Below are 12,207 nucleotides of genomic sequence, written 5' to 3' on the forward strand. Positions count from 1 at the left end.
ACCCATGATGTGATTTTGGGCAGCCTTTGTATGACTTAATTTCCTCATCTATAAAATGAGAATAATCAAGCCTATAGTGCCTACTTCCCCAGGCTGTAAGTAGCAAATAAAATAATGCATAGAGTGTTTTGCATACTTTAAAGAATGATATAAATGTTAATAATTATTATTGTTGAAACAAATTAAAATCCCAGGTCTTCATTTACCACCTCTGTGACTTTGAACAGTCACTAATCTCCCTGAACATCATTTTCTTCATTTGTAAAATGTGGGTCTTGGGCTATAACCTTTGAGATCCCCTATCCCTTAAAATTAATGCTCTTCCCCAATTACATTTCAAGCTTCTTGAAGACAAGGACCATGTTTAGATTTATGCATCCTTCCATCTCTATCCCCACCATAGGACATTGCACTTAAAAAGTGGTCATCTATTAAATGCTCAGTAAATGTTGGAGATTAATTGATTGGCAATATCTCCTACTGAATTTTTGCAAATTAGTTTATCAGAACAGTGTATAATTTCATTAATTTATTCATTATTAAATGCATCAATGTAGTAGAAGATCTTTTTACTGGACAGGTGAATTTGGTCAAGTCATTTAACCTAACTGAGGCCTACTTCCTTCTGTAAATTGTGGAAAATAATAGTGAAAACTTCTACAAGTGGCAGAAGGGTATATTGGTCCAGAGGTCCTGGACCTGGAGTCAGGAGACCTGGTCCAAATCCTAGTTCAATACTTATTAGTTCTATGACCTGAGCAAGTCACTTAATGTTTCTATGTCTCTCACCTATTGTAAAGATGACAATAATTTATGGCAGCTAGGGCATCCTCTCCCCTTAGATGTGGGCCAACCCAAATACCCCAGGCTGAAGGTACTTTATGGATCTAAATCTTTTCAAGATTAGTCATCCAAAGAAATAGCTTGTTAAAAGCAAAGGAATTTCATGAAATATTAAGAAAAAAATCACATTAGAACATTACTTCCCTTTCACTACCCCTTTTCTTGTACCAAAAGCCCAGGGCAAGCACAATCTCCCACAAAAACACACCATCATGAGAGGCAAGAGTTTGCACACATCTGGCGATATTGTCTGGTACTGTCATTGCACTGTTTTCATTGGGCCTGCTCACTCAACATGTTAGATATACCCAGTTTCTTTACTATGATCCTCCTTACTACTAATTTCTGGGCTCACTAAAGTCAAATTGAGAAATCTTTAGTTATCACCATAGCCAGCTAAAAAGCCAGGCAGAACACTTCCAAGTTAAGATAAAGTCTGTTTTGTTCTTTGTTTCACTCCAACCTCAAAATAGAAATAAATGTCCTTTGTTAGAGACAATTATCTAACATAGAGTTAGATATTCCCAATATGCTCTTAGGCAAATATGACATAAATATGATCTGGAACAAAAGGTAAGCTAAGGAGGCAAAGTCATTGTTACATTGGTATATTCCTACCCATCCTTTATGTCTGTAGATTTATGACTGTAGAATTAAGACGTAATTAGGCATGGACATCTAATTAGTGCTGTGGAGAGAATGCTGGGTCTGGAATTGGAAGGAACTAAGTCCAAATTAAGATTTGGGCACTTATTACATATGTGACCCTGGGCAAGTCACTTAACTCTGCTTGCTTTAGTTTCCTTGTTTGTAAACTAAGTTGAAGGAAATGGCAAACCACTCCAGTATCATTGCTAGGAAAACCTCAAATGGAGTCACAAAGAATTAGATATGACTGAACAACAAAAAAAATTTGGTATAGAACTTTCATGTTATGCAATTTTTTTTTAGCTCAAATTGGATTCATCTCTTTGAAATGGGTCTTATAGAAGAAGAGAATCCTAGAGACTCTCCTGATTAGCAAGAATCTAAGATTCTCGATGTCTTTTCAAAAAAAGTTAAATATGTGCAATTCTTTTAAGCATATTTTCATATTTGTCATGCTGTAAAAGAAAAGTCAGACAAAAAGGGGAAAAAACATAAGAAAGAAAAAAATAAACAAATAAGCAAACAAAAAAAAAGAAAAAAAATGCTATGTTTTTATCAAAAAAAAAATCCATGAGCAAGGAAAAAAAAAGTGAACATAGCATAAGTTGATTTAAGTTCAATTTTCATAGTTCTCTTTCTGGATGTAGATTGTGTTTCCTAAAGTTTATTGGGATTACCTTGGATCACTGAACAACTGAGAAGGACCAAGTCTTTTATAGCTTCATACGTTTCTTAAGATCACCGTGAGATCAATATTAAATTCCTATTTGATTTGTCCAGGAAATTGTGACTAGGGTTTCACAGTCCAGTAAATAAAACATCTCAACTATCTGAGCATCCAAGAATCTATGGTTCCTGATCATTGTATATACCTTGAGGAAAATCTTCATTTAGATGACAAGCCCTCTTTAACTCCCCCAACCCTCCAGGAACTCATGAATTTATTTATTTATTTATTTTTTTTGATGTAAAAATCATTTCACCCCTATCCCTAGGCCTTGACCCTGTTACCTCAGCTTTTACCTCAGTTTCTTCCTTTTCATTTTTATTTTATTTTATTTTTTTACTAGACATGAGATTTCTTTGGGAGTAATGTCTAATAAGGAAACTCCTTCATCACTTTTTCTGCAACTTATATTTTTGTAGAATTGCCCTGGGATGTTGAGATGTTAAGCAATGGACTCCAAATAACTCAGCCAGTATGTGTCAGAAGCAGGACTGGGAGCTAGATCTTCATAATTTTGTGGCTGGTTCTCTATTCACAGGGCAATACTGCCTCTTATCAAGCTAAAAAATGGAAGGCAACATATTCTTCTATAAATGTCTATGAAACTATAAGAAAGACATTTGCATTATCTATAGCATGTTTACTTGTTGCTTTTGCTTCTTCATTTCTCACTTATTTCTCAGCTCCTTGAAAATTGACTTTTGACCTCATCACTTAACTGAACACTTTTTTTGTGCTATAGTTGAAAAAAAAAACATCAAATTTGAAGTCAAAATCCTTGTCTTTAAATCCAACTTGTAAAATGAGAAGATTGGACTTGATGGCCTCTAAGATATCTTCTAGGTTGAAATCTGTGAGCCCTTTCCCACAAATACTTCTCTGGTCTCAAAAGGCCTGAGAAAGAAAAAAAAGAATGAGAATGAAAAGACAGAGAATCCTAATGAGATGCCTATCTGGGTAATAGTGGTAAGGAACAAGTGAAAAGTTGTTTATGCCTCAGGTGTGTCTACTCTTCATGACCTCACTGGGGGTTTTCCTGGCAAAGATATTGGAATGATTTACCATTTTCTTCTCCAGCTCATTTTATAGATAGAGAAACTGAGGCAAATAGGGTGAGTTGACTTGCTCAAGGTCATATAGCTAGTTAAATATCTAAGGCCAGATTTGAACTCTGGGAGATGAGTGTTCCCAACTTTAGGCCCCATGCTCTATGCACTGTGCCACCTCGCTGTTTCATATGACAAATAATATTTTAATTTCATAGGAAATTGTTACTAAGAAAGCTTAGTTGTTGGCATTGATTTAAAAAAAAAAACTTGAGTTTCTAATAAGAATTTTTTTTTAAAAAAAGAAAAGCCTGGGGATTACTTGACATTTTATAATATCCATGCTATGTTTATAATTTATTATCTGAAGTTATACAAAACCACAGTCCTAGAGTCATGTCCCTTTCCCTGAGAAAAGGAGTCTCTGGCTTAATGGCTTATGAAAGCTCTCTCAGTTGCAATTAAATCAAAATATTTAAAGCTCTAATGGAGTAAAGAACACTGTGTTAGTCATTGGAAGAGAGATACAATTTAGGTAAAACATAGGTCATCATATTCAGGGTGCATTAAGCTGAGGAGAGAATAACAACTCACATTTCTATAGTATTTTGCGATTCTTGGACCTTTTCTTATAATCATATTATGAAAAAAGCAGAGCTGGAATATAAAGGCTCTTCTGGGAGACATTTGAGTGATGTAGGGCCCATAAGAAACAGGAGTCTTATGACATATGTATGTGTATCAAAAGACCTCAATTTCTGAATAGATGCCTAATAGTTGTGAAACTGCTAAAAAGGTTATATATAAATATAAAGGAACACTATTGTTCTATAAGAAATGATGAGCAGGCTGATTTAAGAAAAGCCTGGAGAAGACTTAACATGCATGAACTGATGCTGAATGAAGTGAGTAGAATCAAGAAACAGCAAGATTGTGATGATCAATTACGATACACATGGCTCTTCTCAGCAATATAGTGATCCAAGACAATTCCAATAGACTTAGGATGGAAAATGCTATATATATATCCCTCCAAAAACTATGGAGACTTAATGCAGCCTGAAATATCCTATTTTCACTTTTTTTGTTTTGTTCTATTTTTTCTTCATTTTGTGGTTTTTCCCCTTTTGTTTTGATTTTTCTTTCTCAACATGACTAGTATTGAAATATTTTAAAAGTGATTGTACATGTATAACCTGTATCAATTTGCTTACTATTTTGGGGAAGGTGGAAGTAAAGGAGGAAAGGAGAAAAAAATTGGAATTCAAAATCTTACAAAATGAATATTTGAAAACCATTCCTACATGGAATTGGAACAATAAAATACTATTAAAATGAAAAAAGTACCTCAATCTCAAGCAAGTCTAGCAGTAGCTTCCGTTGTTGAATCCAACACCAGGTGAGGTAAGCAACAACAAGAATCAACATTAAGGTGCCCTTGGTTAGAAACAGGACCAATGTGTGTGTGTGAGAGGGAGGGGGAACAACAATTTTCAGCTAAATTTCTTTATCAGTTTTTTTTCCATCCAGGTTCACAAGGTAAAAAAATGATCTAAACACGTTTACATGCATTCTAGAAAATTATCATTATTATATAATATAGAACAATACAATATATAATATATAAATAAAAATAGTAATTGCCCAGCTCACACCCAGAAAATTGGTAAAAATGAGACAATTTAATATTGGAGATGTTGTGGAAAGATGAACAAACTAATGCACTATTGGTGGAATTTTGAATTGATCCAGTTATTATGAGAAGCAATCTGGAAATAAGCAAATAGAATGATTAAAATGCCCATATTAAAATGCCCAGAGATTCTACTGTCAGGCATAAACAAGTCAATGACAAAAAGAAAGACTATATATTCCAAATATGTATAGCATACCTGGAAACAAAGTAAATGCCCTTTGATTAGGGAACAGCTAAACTATTTATGATACTTGACTATAATAGAATATTATTATGTTATAAAAATTATGAATATGGTGAATACAACAGAGAAGAATGGGAAGAGTACATGAACTGGTGCAAAGTAAAGTAGGCAGATACAGAAAAATTGTGGAAAATGTATGTGACACCCAAAACCAAAGCTATTAATGAAATTTATCTGAAATAACTAATAACAAATGTACTCTCTTATCAGCTTGATCCACTCTCCCTTCCTCATCCTGAATTTGTTATGGTACAAGGGCTTGTGTATTTCAAGGAACCTATGCCATGTAGGGGTATCCAAGATGGGCAGATCATAGTGGAGAGTTCTGACAAAAGGTTATTCACTGGAGAAGGAAATGGCTAATTACTCCAGTATCTTTGCCAAGAAAACCCCAAGGACAATACTAAAATGATAAAAGATGACATCAGAAGCCCCTCAAGTCAGAAGGCATTTAATACACTACTAGAAAAGAGTGGAGGACAGCTACAATTCTAGTACTAATGAAGTAGCTAGTGAGGCCAAAGCCAAAAGAAAGCTCAGTTGTGGACTTCTCTGGTGACAAAAGGAAAGTTTGATGCTATAAAGATCAATACTATATAGGTACCTGGAATGTAAGATTTATGAACCAAGATAAGTTGGAGGTGATCAAATAGGAGATGAAAAGATTAAACATTATTATCTTGGATATCAGTGAACTTAAATGGATGGGAATGGATGAATTTAATTCAAATTATTATTACATATATATATCCATGGGCAAGAATTCCTTAGTTGATGAGTTCTATGAAGACTGACAATATCTTCTAGAAATAACACACACACACACACACACAGAAGTTTCATTCATCACAGAGAATTGGAATTATAAACTCAGAAATCAAAAGATAATTGGAATAATGGGCAAGTTTGGCCTTGGATACAAAATGAAATAGCATAGAGAACGAATAGAGTTTTGTCAAGATAATTCATTGGTTATAATAAACATTCTTTTTCAATAACTCAAAAGATAACTCTACATATGGACATCCCCAGATGGTCAATATAGAAATCAGATTGATTAGGTACTTTGCAGCCGAAGGTAGACAAGCTCTAGATGGTCAGTTAAAACAAAATCTGGAGCTGACTATGGATTTTTGTTTTCTTTTTTAAAAAAATTTTCTTCTTTTAGGTTTTATGCGTACATTCTTTTTTTATATATATACTTCCCTATGTTGGGAGAGAAAAATCAGAACCAAAGGAGAAAACCATGAAAAAGAAGGAAAACAAGGGAAAAAATAAGTGAAAATAGTATGCTTTGATTCACATCAGTCTCCATATTTCCCTCTGGATGCAGATGGCATTTTCCATCCAAAGTTTATTGGAATTGCCTTGGTTCACTGAACTGCTGAAAAGAGCTAAGTTTATAATAGTTGATCATCACATAATCTTGATGTTGCTATGTACAATGTTTTACATTTCATTCAGCATCAGCATATGTACATCTTTCCAGGCTTTTCTGAAATCAGCCATTATTATTTCTCATAGAACAATATCTCCTTACTTTTGTGTACCATGGCTTGTTAAGTCATTCCTCAATTGATGGGCATCTACTCATTTTCCAATTCTTTACTTTCACAAAAAGGTATACTACAAACATTTTTTGCACAAGTGGGCTTTCCTCCCTCTCTTAAGATCATGAGCTTCTTGTTGCAAAATTCAGACTAAAATTAAAGAAAGTAGGGGAGACCAAAAGACTACTTAGGTATGACCTAAATAACGTTATAGGTAATGAATTGATTTAAGGGATTAAGACTGGTAGACAGAGTACCTGGATAACTATGGACAGAAATTTGCAGTGTTATACAGGAGACAGAAACAAAAAACATTCTAAAGAAAAAGAAGAGCGAGGAAACAATATCACTGTATGATGAGGCTTTACAAATAGTGGAGGAAAAAAGGAAAAGGAAAGTTACATCCAACTGAATGCAGAATTCCAAAGAATAGCAAAGAAGGATAAGATTTTCTTAAATGATCAATAAAAAAGAAATGGAAGAAAATAATTGAATAATAAAGGCAAGAAATCTCTCCAAGGAAATTAGAGATATCAAAAAAAATTTCATGCAAAAATGGAAATGATAAAGAGATCGAAATGGTAGGGATTTAACAAAAGCAGAAGAGATAAAGAAGAGGTGACAAGAATATACAAAAGAACTATACAAGAAAAACTTTAACATTACCAATAACCACAACACTGTGGTTACTGATCTAGAGCCGGACATCCTGGAGAATGAAGTCAAATAAACCTTAGGAAGCATTGTTAACAATAAGATTAGTGAAGGTGATAGAATTCCAGCTGAATTATTTTTCTAACCCAAAGGATAATGCTGTTAAAGTGTCTCACTCAGTATGACAGTAACACGAGTGGACATTGGATTTAAAAAGATAAGTTTATATCTTAATGCTAAAGAAGAGCAATTCCAAGGAATGTTCAAATTACTAAACAATTGCAGTCATTTCACACACCAGAAAGGATGTGCTTAAAATTCTGGAAGCTAGATTTTAGCATTATGCCAATTGAAAATACCAGAAGAACAAGCTGGTTTATGAATAGGCAGAGGAACTAGAAACCAAATTGCCAACATTTGCTGGATTTGGAGAAAGCAAAAGAAATCCACAAAAAAAATCTACTTCTGCATCATTGGCTACACTAAAGTCTTTGACTTTGACTTTGTCAAGTCCTCAAAGAGGTGGAAATACAAATTATCTTACTTGTCTCCTGAGGAAGCTGTATGTTGGCCAAGAAGCAAAAAACATGAAATGACTGATTGGTTTAAGATTGAAAAAGGAGTATAACAAGGCTATATATTGTTACCTTATTTATTTAACCTATATGCAGAATACTTCACACAAATGCCAAGCTGGATGAATCAAAAGCTAGAATTAAAGTTTCTGGGGAAAAAATATCAGTGATTTCAGATATCCATATGATTACCATTCTTTTGGTAGAAAGTGAAAAAGAATTAAGAAGTCTCTTCATGAGGGTGAAAGAAGAGAGTGTAAAAGTGTCTTGCAGCTTAACATCAAAATACTAAGATCTTGGCAAATGGTCCCATTACTCCTTGGCAAAAAGAGGGAGAAGAAATGGAAACTGTCAGATTTTATATTTTTGTGTTCAAGAGTCGCTGTAGATGGTGATTGCAGCCATGAAATTAAAAAAATGTTTGCTCCTTGGAAGGAAAGTTATGCAAATCTGAATAGCATACTAAAAAGCATAGACATCACCTTGCTGAAAAAGGACTATGTTATCAAAGCTATGGTTTTTCTGGTAGCAACGTATGACTGTAAAAGATAGACTATAAGGAAAGCTGAATACAGATGTTTTTTAAATTTTAGTGCTGGGGAAGACTTTTGAGAGTTCCTTGGACAGCAAAGAGATCAAATCAGTCATCTTTTTTTATTAAAGCTTTTTATTTACAAAATATATGCATGGATAACTTTACAACACTGACCCTTGCAAAACCTTGTATTCTAAAAAAAAATTTCTCCTCCTTCCCCTCATCTCCTCCTCTAGATGGCAGGTAGTCCTTTATATGTTAAATATGTTAAAATATATGTTAAATCCTGGGGCAGCTAGGTGGTACAGTGAATAGAGCACCAGCCTTGAAGTTGGGGGAGCAGAGTTCAAATTTGACCTCAGACACTTAATACTTACTATCTAGACCTGATCAAGTCATTTAACTCCAATTGCCTCAGCCAAAAGAAAGTTAAATCATATATATATATATATACATATATATGTATATATAGTTATAGTTATAGTTATCTTGCTGCACAAGAAAAATTGAATCAAGAAGGAAAAAAACTGAAAAAGAAAACAAAATGCAAGCAACAACAGAAAGAGTGAAAATGCTATGTTGTGGTCCACACTGTGGTCCCATAGTCCTTTCTCTGGATATAGATGGCCCTCTTAATCACAAGATTATTGGAACTGATCTGAATCATCTCATTGTTGGAAAGGGTCCATCCATCAGGATTGATCAACATATAATCTTGCTGTTGCCATGATCTCCTGGTTCTGCTCATTTCACTCAGCATCAGTTCATGTAAGTCTCCCCAGGCTTCTCTAAAATCATCCTGCTGGTCATTTCTTATAGAACAGTAATATTCCATAACACTCATGTACCATAATTTAGTCAGTCATTCTCTAACTGATGGGCATCCACTTGGTTTCCAGTTTCTTGCCACTACAAAAAGGGCTGCCACAAACATTTTTGCACATTGGGTCCCTTTCCTTCTTTTAAGATCTTTTGGGGATATAAGCCCAGTAGAAACACTGTTGGATCAAAGAGTATGCACAGTTTGATAACTTTTTGAGCATAATTCCAGATTGCTCTCCAGAATGGTTGTATCTGTTCACAATTCCTCTAACAATGTATTCATGTCCCAGTTTTCCCACATCTCCTCCAACATTCATCAGTATCTTTTCCTGTCATCTTAACTAATCTGAGAGGTGTGTAGTGATACCTCAGAGTTGTCTTAATTTGCATTTCTCTGATCAATAGTGAATTAGAGCATCTTTTCATATGGAATCAGTCAATACTTAATGAATTTAATTCTGGCTATTATTCATTGGAAGGTCAAATACTAAAGCTGAAGTTTAAATACTTTTGTTACAAAATGAGAAGATGGAACTCATTGGAAAAGACCTTGATGTTGGGAAAGGATAAAGGCAAAAGGAAAAGGGAAGATGAGATAGATAGTATCATGGAAACAATGAACATGACTTTGGAAAGACTTCAAGAGATAGTGAAGGATAGATGGGTCTGGCATACTATGGTCTTTGAGTTTCTGGAGAATTGTTTAGAATTCTGGAGTTGTGGAGACACAACTAAACAACAAAAAAATCAAAACTCTTTTCCCATGCAGACTGTGCTGGGAAAAATCTCCTTTGGGTTTTGACTTTCCTTCTAATAAATATGCTCCATACATTCATGATCAGACAAATTAGTGACAGATGACCATTGTGTTTTTAATAATAGCTTCAAATAGTAAATTAAATAAATCCTATTTCCAAATGCTGACTACTTTGGCTACTGCCAAGAAGGAACAAATAACTTTCTCTACACATTCTTCCCGGCCATCCCCAAGTAGGTTGGAAAGGATACAAGGAAGTAAGTGGTTGGCTAGGTAAACAGAAAGCAACTTCCGTTTCAGAGCTGGGAGGGGGGGGGGAAGGTATTATGAACTGGTGTTGTGTGCTTCCCTGATCCCAAGGTTTGCTGATTTTCACTTGTTCCTTTGACTCTGCCCCATTCTTGCTCTAACTTGTTCTGCTTTTCAGGTTCAGTTTGATCTTAACACCTCTACTATCCTTTGTGTCTTCCTGCCTGTGATTCTGGGTGAGTAGATAGGGGTTCTAGACAATCTGGATGCTTATTACTATTGATCTTCTATGCAGTTCTCCTTTTCCTTCTCTATTTATTTGCCTGGCTGCCTAGGTCTAGGCAAAAGACCTCTTTGGGTGGAAAATCTTTGGATTCATTATATTGTTATGATTAATGTCTCTAGAGGTAGGGTAATATGCACTGAGACAAAGGCTGTATATTTTCCTTATTTTTGTAGACGGATTTGAGAGAGAGAGAGACAGAGAGACGAGAGAGACAAAGAGAGAGACAGAGGCAGAGACAGAGAGATAGAGACGGACAGACAGAGACAGAGACAGAGAGAGCCAAAGAGAGAGACAGAGGGAGAGACAGAGGAAGAGAGAGAGAGAGGGAGAGAGAGAGAGAGAGAGAGGAAGGGAAGGAGGGAGGGAGGGAGGGAGACAGGGAGACTGATTTGCTCAAGTTTCCTTAGGTAGAAAATTGATGAATGGGAACCCAGTCTCTCAATCCAATATTCTTTCTAACACATGCTCCCATTTTAATTGTAAGATTTGGAACCATATATACATTTAGCAAAAACTGATTTTAAAAACTGCTTTAGAATGTGACCTACCAGAGTTTATACTCCTCAGTGAGGTTTATCCTGTTAACAATTTAGGCTTAAGCTCACAGAAGTGGAGGAGGAGTGAACAGGCAGTTTGATTTTGTTCAGTCAAGCCCTGTCCTGCCTGGATATAGGCAGCAAAGGAATAGGGACAGCTAGAAGGGAGACAGGATGGAGAATTCACCTAAGCATCCTTTATTCTTGAAAAGGACCATGACATCGGAGAAGTAATGCCATGACATGCAAGTGAATTGGATTTAAGGGGAAGGCTCTTACTTCACTTTCCCCTTTGGTTCCAGGGGCAAGATATGGATCAAGATGACCGGAGATGTTCCTGGATGCAGCTTGGCCTTTTAGAGCTAAAATCTTCAATAGGTCTTAGTTTGACTGAAGCTGCACCCATTTAAGGTCGGTAGATAATGTAGCTCTATCTATATGAGCTTGGGGGAACCTCAGAAGCCATCTAATCCAAACTGCTCATTTTACAGATAGGAAAAGTGAAGCCCAGGGAAATTGTCAATCATCAATCAACATCTGCCAAAAACTGTGGTAAGGATTGCTGGAATAAGCAGAAAGGCAAAAGCAACCCCAGCTTTCAAGGAGCTCAAATCCTAAATCTGTACGACTTCATACAAGCAACTGAACAAATAAGAGATATACAAAATAATTGGAGGTAATTTCTGAGAAAAGACATTAGCATTAAGAAAGATGGGAAGGACTTCTTGTAGAAAGTAGAATTTTATTCTTTTTAAAAATTTTTTTATTATAGCTTTTTATTTACAATATATATGCATGGGTAATTTTTCAACATTGACCCTTGCAAAACCTTCTGTTCCAACTTTTCCCCTCCTTCTCCCCACCCCCTCTCCCAGGTGGCAAGTAGACCAATACATGTTAAATATGTTAAAGTATATGTTAATTACAATATATGTATACATATCCATACAGTTATTTTGCTGCACAAGAAGAATCAGACTTAGAAATAAGGTAAAATTAACCTGAGAAGGAAATCAAAAATGCAAGTGAACAACAACAG

Source organism: Sarcophilus harrisii, chromosome 2, assembly GCF_902635505.1.
Source record: "Sarcophilus harrisii chromosome 2, mSarHar1.11, whole genome shotgun sequence".
NCBI classification, from domain to species: Eukaryota; Metazoa; Chordata; class Mammalia; order Dasyuromorphia; family Dasyuridae; genus Sarcophilus; species Sarcophilus harrisii.